Here is a 14,636-nt window from a genome sequence, read left to right as displayed (position 1 = left end):
TGCAGGTGAGAGGAATCTCAGCTCCCATCCGGCTGCACTTCGAGTGGGCCCGGGTTCACCAATTGGGCCGACGGCTGCCCGAAACGGGCCTTAAATCGGGCCTGGAGAAAAGGCCCGAATGCACTCCACATTTTAGATATTTTCCCTTTCCATGTTTTTCTTTCTTTGGGGGCTTAAACCGTGTAATCTATTTTATTAGTTGTTCATTAATTAAGCTTTGTTCCAAAATTTGTAGTATTTGAAAATTAGTTGTTCGCTTATTGTTTTCGAAATTTCTATTCGAGAATTCGTGATACTTTACAATGTAAAGTCCAAATGCTTAGTTCATTTGATTACTTTAGCTTTTACTTGCAACTAAAAAGAATTAAATCTCATAACAAGGGCTCGAGTTCCAATAACCCTTCGTGGCAAATAAAAATTATCAAATGCAGGATAGCATCTTCAAAGCTTACTTGTGAGTTGTGAGAGTGTGAGAGGAGGATGAAAGAAAAGAAGACTATGTTGGTTATGATGAGAAACTGTTTTGGATTAGATGGTTGATGTTTTATTAATTTGAATGTTATGACTTGTACTTTATTTAAATAGTTGAACCAGTAATTTTAATATTTTGGTTATGAAACATGTTTCTTGCGACATGAACACAGGTATATGATATGTCGTACCTTATTTGATATATCGTAAGAATGTGGTATACCATAAAAATGTGGTATACCATAAACATGCGGTATATCGCATTTACCGCAAAAATGCGGTATACCGTAGTAACAATATGGTAACGGTATTAGAAATATATCATACCGAATATTCGGTATACCGAAGTGAGGTACACCGAAACATACGGTAAAGTATAGGTATAGGATTTTCGCATACCGCATTTTGAGGTAAGATATAAGGTATGGTATGATCGATGAGGTGTACCTTACCTTTCCACCCCTCTCTCCAACTTCTTTTTCTATTTCAAAAATCCTTTTTCTTTTCCTTTATTTCCCAAACAACACGTTTCATTCCCACATTCTATCATTATCCTTCCATTCTTTTTCTTTCTCTTTCCCTTTATCTCATTTTTTTTTTTCTTTTTCTTATTTTTTAATATTTCCTAGACTTTTTGTAACACCCCACTTTTGTTGAATGCTAATTTTCGAACCATAATTTTTTTTTTTGCATTGAATGCTTTTCATGCCGTGAAGTCCTTGAATTAAATGACGAGCGAAATTTTTATTTGATATTCTTGTGACCTAATTGGATTTAGGGTTGGAATGTGAGTTAACTGAATTAATTTTTATACATAAATAATTTCTTTCTATGAGAAATATTTAATGGACTCAGTTCCGCAATGGATCCGATAAAAATAAATAAATAATATAAGTCCGATCTTGTGAAACATAATTTGCAAGCTACATAATTTAAATGAAATAGATAGAAAGGGTTTGAGCCCAAATTAATTTAATTAAATTGTAAGAGCTTTTTCTTGATTTCAAAAACTTTCCTTTAATTTCGATTGCAGTCAAATAAATCTGAAAATTTTCCTTTAATTTCAATTGCAGTCAAATAAATCTGCAAAGATTTCTCCTCCTACATCTTTACGCGTCTTTCTCCTCTTTCTCCTCTCCCATAATCTGCAAATCCTATTCCAAAATTAAACCACCAATCAGCCATTAATTCCAATTATCTTGAGAATCAATTACCTCCCTTAGTCTCACAAAACACGGTATTTAAATCTCTCTACCCTAATTTGCCTCGCTCAACCACCCTCACTCAACACACGATTCTCTCCCGGCGGCAGAGAAGAAAGAGAGCAGAGAAGAAGAAGCATCATCCCAACGCCGACTCTAAATCCGAAACTTGAAGAGGAGAAAGAGCAGTAACCATCGATATGTGCCAACTGCCAAGTCAATTCTTTCTTAGTCAACAGATTTGGGTATAATCTCTCAATCCCAACATCTGATTTCTTTCATACATTACATAGCATACCATCCATACGACCATACCATCGAATTGCCTAATCGCATAAATCGAAACAAAACCGGTTTAGAAGATTGAACTTTTAACGAATCGAACCTTAATTCATGAAATCAAATCAAGAACTTATCTTGCGCTTTGCGAGATGTTCGGGTTGAGATCCGGGTCGGCAGCCACCGCGAATCGGGGAGTGAAGAGATTTGGTGTGTGTGCCCTTCCTTTTGAGTGCTGCAATCTTTGATCAAATTTTAGGTGTTCTATTTAGAGGAGATAGCCGACGGTTTGCAGAAGGGAGTTGTTGATTCTATTATTTCTTTTCCTTCTTTAACTTTGAAATGGAATGAAGTGGGTACGTGTAATTAAATGGGAGTATATATGGGTTTGTTTCTTTATATTATTCAACTATTGGTGTTAACTGTTAAGGAAGTGGCAAGTGGGTGTACGTGTGATTTTAAAATGGAGCACGTCTTTTCTTTCTTTTGACTTGGGATGCTGCTTTGTTCTTTTTTCTTGCTGGGCTGTTTTAAAATAAGTGTGGGAGCTGGAATGGTAAATCCGAAATGTTAATCGTATCGAAAAAAATAATGCCTTATGATGCATACATTTTATTTATTTACTTGATTCGTTATGTTGATTTATGTGTTATTTAAATGCTAAAGGTGTTTCCTTCCAAGCGAGACATGATATCAAGGGAAAGAAAATAATTTCGGATTAAGCAGGTGGATTCTCTTTTTAAATAAGGACAATGTCCTGACTATTTTATCGATGTGAATAAAATGCAAATTTTTTTATCATGCCATAATTTTTGTTTTAACGTGTCTATCTAAAATGGCTTTGCCATTTCTTATTTAAATCAAATTCGAGTCCTTGTAGAGCCGCAACCCAACTTGGATTAGTGTACACCTATGGTACACCGTGTGTCAGCGTACGGGTTGGCCGGTCTAGTGACTTGGTTTGTGATCACATTCCAAGTCATGTATGAGCAGATATGGTAAACGTCTATGGGAAAATTGGTTGCGCAACCGCGATTTTGAACAATGGAACATTTTGGTGCCTCGGGTATTTCATAAGCTAAAACCCCAGGTGGTTACCTGAAATTGGCATGATAAATATAAATATTTTTGATAAACTATTTCCGGCATGAGTCCACTGAGTATGCATGTGTTTTCCTTATGTGTAGGTTGAGCGGCGCCGAGCTTGGGGTGGTGTTGAGTCGAACCTTAATCATTGTTGGATTTGTTTTGAACTTCGAGGGGCGTCTGCTGGGGTTTGGTGCCCCCTTGCACAGCGGAATTGTACAAAACAATTAAATCAGACACGGATCTATTTGACCGATTATGCGATTAATCAATTCACATGTTAAACAAATAATTGCACACTAGAACGTTGATTGCTCGCGCCTAATCCACGTGATGATCAATACTAGACCACGGATCTTCTCTCTGGTTCACGAACTGTATTCCGATATCAATGTGGGCTGATCTCATCAAAATACTAGGACTCGAATAAAGAAGACAGAAAATTCCTCACGGAGGAGGAGTTGAAAATCTCACGGAGGAGAAAATCAAAGAAAAAATCGTCTCCTTCAATAATGAGAAGGACGAAAATTTCATGTAGAAAAAAGTGTGATTCTGTCTCCTTTATTCTCCTATTTATATTAAGTTCATTTTGGGCCCAGACATGGATCTATGGAAGGTTTTGCATATGGGCTCCCCCAATTGGCTTTTTACTAATTAAATTGAACCCACAATTTAATATAAGCTTATATTGGAATATTACGAGTAGCCACTACTGAAGTAATATTGAACTTTCCCCATCCAAATCCGAAATTACAAGTAATCCTGGATTCCACTTTGTTTATTATTTATTTCTCGCGCTTAAGATATAAATGTCCATTAATTAATTAATGTCTGCTATGGACTTAATTAATTTACATCTTATTAATTCCAAGAGTGGACTTAGCAACAAAAACACTTAATTATTATTCATAGAGCGATAAAACTCCAACTGGCCAGTTTTTCGAATAATAAAACCTTGTTCGAGCTCCTCGTGAGGAAATTATCAAATGAGACTCACCTCACGCACGATTCAACATAATAGCAATCCTAGCACCGCTAGATATTAATCACCACTACCCAATATATCAAGATTATTAGGTTGGGAAAAACCCGCACCATTTGATAAGTCAAAGTAGTGCATAATCAATACCGTATGTTCAATGCTAACATATGTAGATTAAGAAATACTCCCTCCGTCCCGGCTAAGATGACACATTGCTTAGCTGGCACGGGATTTTAGGAGTTATTGGTTAAAGTGTTTAATTGGAGAGAGAGAAGGTGGGTGTGTGTATTAAAGTAGAGAGATGAAGATAGATGGATATTTTAATAGGAGTGAGAAAAATTGGTTGAGTGTATTAATTAGAGAGAGAAAGTTACCAAAAAAGGAAATGTGTCATCTTAGTTGGGACAAACTAAAAAGGAAAACGTGTCATCTTAAGCGGGATGGAGGGAGTAGTATTTTATCAAGACCTAATCTTTGAGTAGATATTATCAAGACACGTTTTGTTGTTAGATCCGTTCAGTGCTATACCACACTAATGTCATCTTATTTCAGTAAGGCTCAGAAATATGCGGACTGACATTGCAACCTTTCACGATAGGTATCCAAAGCCTATCTAGGTTGTGAAATTCTTCTTAGTCTTTTGCAAAGCATTACATAGATCTGACTTTGTTACCTTAAAGTGGACGTCGCCAACAACCGGTCTATTAAACAAAAGACTTAGACTTTGTTTGCTTCTTATACATTTAAATGTTTATAAAACATCTTATAAATGCACAAACAAACACAATGTAATAATATACTGATTCTATTCGTGCGAAACTGCTCGAATAATACTGAATCGGGTTAAAAGTGGATTGTATAGTTTTACGTATACTAGCAAGATTCTACTCGCGCGAAACTTCTCAAAACATGCTTTTCAGTGTACCAAACCTAACAATTTCCCACTTATACTCAAAACATGCTTTCGAATATACCCACTATCAAAAACTCTTCCACTTATACTCAAAGTAGGTCTTTGTACTAGATATATCGAACTACCATTCATTTCACTAAGTGAATGAAAAATCTGTTTGGTTGTTCTCTGATAATATATTTTTCATCATAATGTTTTTGTTGCGTACTTGATCTTTAATTAATTTCATCTCCATATGTGAATAAACTCGTGTGTCCCTTGAGTTAACCTCCACTAGAGTAATCAAGAATAATACTCATAGGCATATACTCAAACTTACGATTAAAGCTATTAGGAAGATGTTCCTAAGGTAAACACATATTCAGAGGATGACTTACTCGATTACTGATTAGTCATAAAACTAAGACAATGTAACCCCAAGGACATTACATGAATGACTGGTAAACTAGAATATAGTTACTAGCCTTTCTCAAGCACTAGGATATATTCTTTACCTCAATCAAAATCGTTTGTCATGGTTAATATGATATACACTTGTCATGCATAAGCAAAACTAATATTAAACTTAGTACACACTATAACATACATGAGAAAACTATCTCCGAAACTAGTCTCATAATTCTTGATCTCACTAATCGTCAAACGACACTTGACTAAAGACAAGACGTTTCCATCTTGAAAGGTATAAACCTTTTCATAGAATTTCTAATACAAAAATGTTTCAAGCAACGTATAGATATAGGATTCCTAAGAGGATCTGATCATTCTTTCTAACAATCTTCAGATGCTCAGAATGTAATAAGTTTCTCTTTAATCCTTTATCTTAAACTGGGTAGGCAACCAGTTTCCTACGCCAGATGTCAATCTTAGTTGTTTGCAACTTTTGTAGATTTCATCATCGTAAAGTACCACTAATACCATATTTAATGAACTTTCAACTTCCTTGTGCTTACAACACTGCTATGGGCAAGAGTCAAATTCCAGACATTTGACAATTTTGATAAAACACATATACTCTGATTTAGATGCATGCCTAAGACCACGAAGGTCTTTATAAGCTTCCAAAAATGTGTTTCTTGCCCTTTATTACATACCCATTAGGATGTTCCATGTAGATAATTTCTTCAAGACTTCTATTAATAGAAAGTTGTCTTGACAATCATAATACATTCATTCGAATTTATTTAAGTTCTGATAGATAGTAGGATCAAATCAATCCTCGCACAACGACAGACGAGAAGATAATTTTCTTTGGGCATAACCCATTGTCATTGTCTAGCCATTTGAGATCCACATTTACACTTGCAAAGACACTTGCTCCCACTGACTGACACAACTTGTAGGTAGTATTGCAAGTCTTGTCTATCTTAGATTGTAATATGGAATCTATCACCTTTTCAAAGATGATTATCCAAATTAACCAATGCTACGTTGTAGTTAAAGGGATTATGTTCAAGTTCTAAGATTGAGTCTTACGACACTCTTAGACCCATGAACTTGAAGTGTTCCACTTTAACGCTCCCACTACGATATGGTTGTTACAATCTTAGGTACTGAAGTTGATTTTATTAGTGCAAATGTTTCTAATGGTATGACTTCTTGGTAAATCCGATATCTCTCTTTATTTTGAGAGTTATCACGTTGTTAGGCTTGTAGTTCATCTCTTGATCTTCATACAAGAATTATATCTTTGAAGATTACAAAACTTATAACCTTACATCACAAACCTTAAAACATGCCTCAGTACTCAACTCCAATATCTTGGACACTTTTCCAACACGGGTTGGAACAACATTACACCTTGAGATGTGCTAGACTAGAGACGCTCTAGTCCACAACTCGTGTTTTATAGAAAGTACTGATGTTGGTAGTTTCTTTAATGTTTATCCCATCAATGATAAGATTTTAATGAGTAAAACTCATCACTTAATCAAATTTGTCTTGGAAAGACTTTGATTTCTTCTTACAAAATTATCCCATTCATCAGAAGAATGCTTGTATTCATCAATGGAGATTAGACTCCCACTACTGATCATAACACTTTGCTCGTCTCCTTATGGTGTAAACCATTGAGACTTGCTAGTCTTTCTGTGTTGCACTTCTATAAGTATTCTGAATATATTGATTCTAACTCATAGTGCATCAAACAAACATTCTTGACTTTCAAGCTATTTACAAACAAATCGTTAAAATCTTTATAGTCTAGATCAGTTTGAATAATAGCTAAGTATTTTCTTGGCCTTAAGATTAAGAGCCATAAATACTTTATCATTCATTGTTTAAGAAGTTGATGTGTTGTTTAATACTCAATCTTGTTGCATTTATATTGTTTCAATACTATGATGCCTTAAGCATCAACCATAAAACAATAGTTGAGCATTAATAGCTCCCACTGCAACAAAAACCTAACTGGATCAAGATCTTTACTTAGAAGTTGCATTGTCATGTAAGTCATTGTCCTTCTATAAAATAGGTCAATCCAACTCACAAAGCATCTTTTCTCGCTTTAAACAAACTTTGATGAATCATTGAGTATAAACTCTAAGCTTTCAGCGACGAGAATCTTATCCATTTTTCGTTTCCGGTCTACATAATTTAGGTATTCGAGTTTACTTTCTTTAAATAGCGCAGACAAATATTGAATGACATCATGAAGATTTGACAAATAAACTTATTATCACATACTTATGCTCAATACATAATCACAAAAAACCACAAAACAATTATGTATCTTGCTACTGTAAAATCAAAAACAGGTACCCTCTATAAGAGGTCGATACTCATTCACAACTTTATCATTTTTTACTAGTCACAACACCGACGAATAGTCCAGAGACCACATAATGACATGACCGCCTAATGTTGCCTGAGCACGACCATCAGATTTCGCATTACAGAATTTTGTTTCTACAACACACTCCCATAACAATGGTCATGCTCATTATCCAAATTTAACTAGGATTCATCTAGGAATTAAATCCCTTCAAATCCTATAAAATAAGGATAAAATCTCTAATTAATACATGATTTAATACAAAATCAAATCTTATATAATCCACAATATATATTCAAATCTTAATTCTAAATTAATCTTGAATTATTTCCAAAATTAATTCCAAGGATTAGGAAACCTGAACTAAATTTGGAAAGCGAAGTCACGAGACGAGACAAAATGACGTCACGTGCTCTCGCCTTCTTCGAAGGTCGAGTCCAGGAACTGCCCAAGAAGGGCTCCCACTCGATTCGTGCCCGCACGTTGGTGCTGCGTCATTTAATACTCGACCAAAATTCGATGCAAATCTTAATTTCCCATAATTATGAGACGTAAACCATTTGTTAACCAAAATATACACCTCATACTTAAAGATTCAAATCACATAATCATTACAAAAATAATCATGTCCGATAGATTACACCCATTAACGAAAAAGGGATTTTGGGATTAGTTGCTATCGAACAAAATAAGGACGGAGGCTTCCAACGCCGAAGCTCAACCACGTTCTTCATTCTTGTATTCGAACGGATAAAAACAAACACAAACACACAACGAAGAAAATCAAGCATTCAAACAATTCACATGACATGAAATTAATCCACATAATCAGAGCCAAAAATTGGCTCTGAAACCAATTGTTGGGGTTTGGTGCCCCTTGCACAGCGGAAAACTTGTACAAAACAAATAAATCAGACACGGATCTATTTGACCGATTATACGACTAATCAATTCACATGTTAAACAGATAATTGCATGTTAGAACGCAAATAATTCATGCTTAGAAAATATAAATCCTAAACATGATTTCTACGGTTTAGAGTTACCGATATTGATTCTCCAAAGAATCGTCGATTGCTCGCACCTTCTCCACGTGATGATCTTCAATACTAGACCACGGATAGGGGTAAGCATCCGGGTTTCGGTTCTGTTTTTTACCCAAACCGAAGTGAACCCAAAAAATCGAATTTAGGCTAAATTTGAAACCGAATAGAACCGAAAAATCGAAAAACCGAAAAACGAATTTAAAAAACGAACTAAACCGAAAAAATCAAAATTATAAGAAAACCCGAAAAACCGAAAAATCTAAAACCGAAAAACCAAAAAACAGTGGATTCTTCAACTACCTCCATTGTTGATCAAAACATCTAAAGCTGCAGGAGAGACATGATTGAGGCAATTACACATGCAACATTTAGTGAAAAACAACATAATAGGAGAATTTCTCAAAGTTTTTATCATTGAATCCACATCTGCTTCTAAACATCTCCCCCAAAAGTAAGAGCATGTCCACCAAATGCTTCTATCTGCGAAATAATCCACATCTGGCCGGAGCTCTCTCTCTCTCTGTGACAGCGTGGAGGGGCGACGGGCTGGAGTTGGCCTCTGGAGGCTACGGCTTGGTGAGAGGTGGAGAGATTTTGGGTCTTAGAGAAGGAGGCGGCGGAGCGGCTATTCATAGAAATGAGAAAACACACGATTATGTTAACCAAAATTTTCAAAATTCTAAAACCGAATCGATCCGAATTTTAAATTTTCAGTTTTGATCGGTTCGTATATTCGGTTTTCGGGTTTTTTGCTCACCCCTAACCACGGATCTTCTCTCTGATTCCCGAACTGTATTCTGATATCAGTGTAAGCTGATCTCATCAAAATACTAGGACTAGAATAAAGAAGACAGAAAATTCCTCACGTAGGAGGAGCTGAAAATCTCACGGAGGAGAAAATCAAAGAAAAACTCGTCTCCTTCAATAATGAGTGGGAAGAAAATTTCATGTAGAAAAAGTGTGATTCTGTCTCCTTTATTCTCCTATTTATATTAAGTTCCTTTCGGGCCCAGACAGTGGATCTATGGAAGGTTTTGGATATGGGCTCCCCCAATTAGCTTTTTACTAATTAAATTGGACCCACAATTTAATATAAACTTATATTGGAATATTACGAGCAGCCACTACAAAACTAATATTGAACTCTCACCATCCAAATCCGAAATTACAAGTAATCCGTGTTTCCACTTTGTTTATTATTTATTTCCCGCGCTTAAGATATAAATGTCCATTAATTAATTAATATCTGCTATGGACTTAATTAATTAACATTTTATTATTTCTAAGAGTGGACTTAGCAAGAAACACTTAATTATTATTCATAGAGCGATAAAACTCCAACTGACCAGTTTTCCGAATAATAAAACCTTGTTCGAGCTCCTCTTGAGGACATTATCAAACGAGATTCACCTCGCGTACTATTTAACATAATAGCAATCCTAGAACCGTCAGATATTAATCACCACTACCCAATATATCAGGATTATTGGGTTGCGAAAAACCCGCAACATTTGATAAGTCAAAGTAGTGCATAATCAATACCGTATGCTCAATGCTAACATATGTAGATTAAGAAATAGTATTTTATCAAGACCTAGTCTTTCAATAGATATCATAAAGACACGTCTTGTTGTTAGATCTGTTAGTGCTATACCACACTAATGTCATCTTATTTCAGTAAGGCTTAGAAATATGCGGACTGACATTGCAACCTTTCACGATAGGTAGTCAAAGTCTATCTAGGTTGTGAAATTCTTCTTTTTCTTTTGCAAAGCATTGCATAGATCTGACTGTGTTACCTTAAAGTGGACGTCGCAACCGGTCTACTAAGCAAAAGAGTTAGAGTTTGTTTGCTTCTTATACGTTTAAATGTTTATAAAACATCTTATAAATGCACAAGCAAACACAATGTAATAATATACTGATTCTATTCGTGCGAAACTGCTCGAATAATACTGAATCGGGTTAGAAGTGGATTGTAGAGTTTTTCGTGTACAAGCAAGATTCTATTCGCGTGAAACTGCTCGAAACATGTTTTCCAGTATACCAAACCTAACAGCGTCGTGTCTTCATACATGGCGTCACTCTAACTCTTGAATGCTTCCGCTGAATTATGCCTATTTTTCTCCATTATGTTTTTGAACCCCTATTCACTCTTGGATTATAAATTATGATAATTGTTGACTTTGGTTTTAAAACCTATGCATTTAATTTGAATATTTCTCGTTATTTGAGTATTAATTATCTTTGTCAAACTTTTTATTGAAACCCTAGAAAATTATTCTTTCTTAAAGTCCTACTAGTCGCGCCAACAACATTTATTAACCCTAGAAAGGGCGGTCGTGACACTTTTACTCCCTCCGTTTCTCTATAGTTGAGTCATTTTTCCATTTCAGTAAGTTTGTTCATAGTTGAGTCATTTCCATATATGGTAACTTTTTTCTCTTTCTTACTTTACTCTCTCTTACTTTATTCTATCTACTTAATTCACTCTATACTATATTCTCTCAACCTTTTCAACTTTCTTACTTTTTATCTATTTATTTAATACACCCAACATTGCTTTCTAAAATCCGTGCCGAGAAGTTCCGCCTCAACTATGAAAAAACGGAGGGAGTACTATTCTTTCATTCCCCAAGTTAAATTATCCTATGCCCACATATAAAAACTAAAATTCAACTCCCTCCGTCCCTGAAAATTTGTCACTATTTCCTTTTTCGCCCGTCCATAAAAATTTGTCATCTTTCACTTTTAACATTTTTGGTAGTAGACCTCACATTCCACAAACTCATTCCCACTCACATTTTATTTTAAAACTAATATATAAAAGTAGGACCCGCATACCATTAACTTTTTCAACCCACTTTCTATTACATTTCTTAAAACTCGTGCCAGTTCAAATTGTGCCAAATTTTAAGGGACGGAGGAAGTAATTATTATTTTTATTTCCTATTTTATAAATTTGGGGTATGACATTTTCATATCGAATTATTTGAAAGGAAATCATGATTCTTTGATTTTCTAATAAAAAAAGTTAATTTTCATCTAGGATCATTTTTGAGATGTTACAACTTTCGGAATAGTTTATAAAATTAAATTAATGGTCATGAGATTAATGAGTTGCACGTGATTATATGTAAATAAACTGAGATGCTTCTCCGCAATATCTGAACAAGAAGAAAATGATCGAAAGGAAAAAAGGATCCGGAGTAACCGAGCAATAAGGTGGTAAAATGGCTTATGCTCGTGAAAACGCCTAAAGCCCTCCAGTACTACCTTACGTTTCCTACAATACCATTATTTAGGATACTCCAAAATAATGTGTACTATCTTGTGGGACAGGCTATAGCATTTTTAACCAAAGTACTCCCTCTATTCGTGAATAGGAGTACTATTTTTTTATTTTTGACCGTCCGCAAATAGGAGTTCCGGTTCATTTTTACCATAAATGAGAATAGGGTCTTACCTTCCACTAACTCATTCCAGTCATATTTAATTTAAAACTAGAGTAAAAGGCCAAAATATGGTCCCTAACATATGGCCGTTTTATCAATTTGGTCCTTAACATTATCATTTTGATTATTTGGTCCCTCACAAATAAACTTGGACCCGAATCGGTCATCACTTAACAGAACCGTCAAAAAATAGTTGGTGATTGCAATTTGACTATATTAAATTACTAATGGTAATTAATTATACCTAATTATAATTCTTAATTCCTATTAAATTATAAATTATTCATTTCATTTTGCAACTGATACTATCTTTTTTCCAATTTTGTTAATAGGAAAATAATTATAATTAGGTATAATTATAATTATACCTAATTATAATTAAATTACCATTAGTAATTTAATATAGTCAAATTGCGGTCATCGTCTATTTTTTGACGGTTCTGTTAAGTGAGGACCGATTCGGGTCCGAGTTTATTTATGAAGGACCAAATAATCAAAAAGATAATGCTAAGGACCAAATTGATAAAACGGTCATATTTTAGGGACCACATTTGGCCTTTACTCTTAAAACTAATATGCTCCCTCCGTCCCATGTTACTTGCACTGTTGCTTTTCGGCTCGTCACAAACTCCTTACACTATTTATAGTTTAAGTTAGAATTAATGCATTTAATTAATATGTTAATTTAAGTTAAGGTCCTTTATTAAGTGGTGTCTCATTACACTTAAAATTCTAATTTTATTACTCGAAAAAATCAATCACAAATTTACGGCCTAAAATGAAAAGTGCGAGTAACAAGGGACGGAGGGAGTACTATACAAGTGGGGACCCCTATTCTACTAACTTTTTGCCACCCACTTTTCTTAACATTTCTTAAAATCTGTGCCGCCCATAAATGGGACTCCTAATGGGGGACGGAGGGAGTAATAAATATACACTCAATGGTGAGGAAGGATTCCATTCTCATCCCGTGTGCTCATAGAGTGGATCTACCATACCAAATAACATTACGAGGTAGTGTGCCTAACGTATTAATTTTTGACAAATGCAATATAAATGACTCACGTCCAATTAGATTAGTCAACTAAGTGGGCGTTCGGTTGGTGCAACTGAATCTATGAATAAAATTAATCCTGTGTTCGGTTAGCAAAATGGAATGACTATTTAATCCATGATATTATCTGGGATGGATAATCTCCCGATTATATATCGGGGCTTTACCCCTGCGACTAAATCAGTCGGGGAAGGATTAATATTTGGTTCCATTTTTGCCCCCATCCTCTCCTTCACTATCAACCACACGCATATCCAGATCTCACCCACAACAAACAAATCGACGCGGAGGTTTGGCAGCAACATCGGTGCTACACCAGCAAATTCGCGATTTTTGTCGGTGGAGACACTGAGGTGATGGAATGGCTGAGGTCGTTGTTTAATCTTCAACCAAATCGTGGATGGGGGAAACGTGATTGGGCTGAGTGAGGTTCTCCAATCAAATCAGACAGTACGAAGACATGATGGAGTTGTATATGGTGAAGGATTTGGGGATGGGATAGGAGGTGCCAGGGTGGTGGTGCTTCCCAAATTGGAAGATGCCACCGTCATAATCCCCACAAAGGAAAACCAAATAGCTGTAAATTTGTTGAGAGAAGGAGAGAGCGCGCCTAAAATAGGGGATTTTACGGTGGTGGAGGCGGCGGTGCTTGGCCTCCTGCTTCAAGATCAGTAAGACTAAGTATTGCGTTTTCAATCTCCAAAATATTCTTTGCAACTATGAAGGGTATATTGGTAAATGTGTATTTAAGAATATTATGAATTAATTATATTTTTAATTATATAAAGACTGTCAGGCCAACCAAACACCTTTTCTTAATCTCATATTCAATCTGGACTTATCTTATACTCAATCTCAATACTATTTTATCTTGCCAACCGAACATGGCCTAATAGAATTAATTTCCGATTAAATCACTTTTACAGAAGATATTCAATAAATCAGTTTTGTAGAATATTGTACATATATAAATATAGAAATTATCAATAACTCTTCAAGTGACCTTGGCCCGGGATTATCCATTAAGCGGAAAATTTTTATTGAAATTTTAAAAAAAAAACATAAAAATGAAGTTCTCGCTTGTTCACGAACGGACTACGAGGTCAGAACCGCCAAACATGATCATGAGGTCCCTTGCCGGCCATCGGAACTCCTTTTCAATTCCTATCGACTAGTCGAACAGATAATGTGGTTCAAAAATTGTACGTATCAAATTTCAACCACATATTTCTTTCCATCCTTTTCACGTGTGCTCTTGTAAGAAAACATTGGGATAATTTTTAAAATGCTGGGATAGAATTAATAATTAATAAAACATTGGGATGATTTTTAAAATGCTGGGATAGAATTAATAATTAATAAAACATTGGGATAC

General features: G+C 35.2%; 1 long non-coding RNA gene across 1 annotated transcript; it reads right to left on the bottom strand.

Annotated features, from left to right (window-relative positions):
- Positions 1–1,326: 1,326 nt before the first annotated feature.
- LOC125212071 lies at positions 1,327–1,802 on the bottom strand. The gene is made up of 2 exons (XR_007174607.1): positions 1,686–1,802; positions 1,327–1,616 (listed from the first exon to the last, which is right to left on the bottom strand). It is a non-coding gene; the product is annotated as an uncharacterized LOC125212071 (long non-coding RNA).
- Between the last annotated feature and the right edge of the window lie 12,834 nt (positions 1,803–14,636).

The sequence above is a fragment of the Salvia hispanica genome, chromosome 3 (assembly GCF_023119035.1).
Source record: "Salvia hispanica cultivar TCC Black 2014 chromosome 3, UniMelb_Shisp_WGS_1.0, whole genome shotgun sequence".
Taxonomy (NCBI): Eukaryota; Viridiplantae; Streptophyta; class Magnoliopsida; order Lamiales; family Lamiaceae; genus Salvia; species Salvia hispanica.
The sequence above is the reverse complement of the archived record's forward strand: the minus strand, read 5'-3'. Positions and strand labels throughout refer to the sequence as shown.